The following is a 507-nucleotide window of genomic DNA, read 5'->3' as shown; positions in this document are numbered from 1 at the left end:
ATCCCATTTAATAATAGGATCGGTTAATTAATAATTTTTTGGGGGAAAAAAATATAAAGTCTGGCTTTCTAAACGCTTCTGTTTTACGTTTTTCCATTCTGCAGTTCCTCTGGAGCCAGGACCGAGCTCTTCCCAGCTGATCATCCCGCCTTCCCCTCTCCTCTCCAGCCGCTGCTTACGCTTGGGCTGCTGGCCAGCTGTTCTCCTGCACAGAGCTGCAGCACACTCCCCTGTTACGCAGGCTGGAAAGGTACATGCTGGGGGTCAGAGGGTGCTCTCCTGGGTGGGGAAATCCTGGGATGGGATGGGCGCCGGAGGGGAGCGTGGCTGTGCCGGGGGGGGCCGGAGGGCTGCTTTCGTGGTAGGCGGTTGACCTGGCATCTGCTCTGAGAGCTGGTTTGGGGATGATCTCACCTCCTCCACAGATGACTCTTGCCCTCACGCCCCAGGTCTTGTTTCCTCTGAATGCTTCGAGCACCACGGCAGCTCTTGGATGTGCCCTCATCC

The sequence above is a fragment of the Eurypyga helias genome, unplaced genomic scaffold (genome assembly GCF_000690775.1).
Source record: "Eurypyga helias isolate BGI_N326 unplaced genomic scaffold, ASM69077v1 scaffold23078, whole genome shotgun sequence".
In the NCBI taxonomy this organism is placed as follows: domain Eukaryota; kingdom Metazoa; phylum Chordata; class Aves; order Eurypygiformes; family Eurypygidae; genus Eurypyga; species Eurypyga helias.
This window is presented reverse-complemented; position numbering follows the sequence as displayed.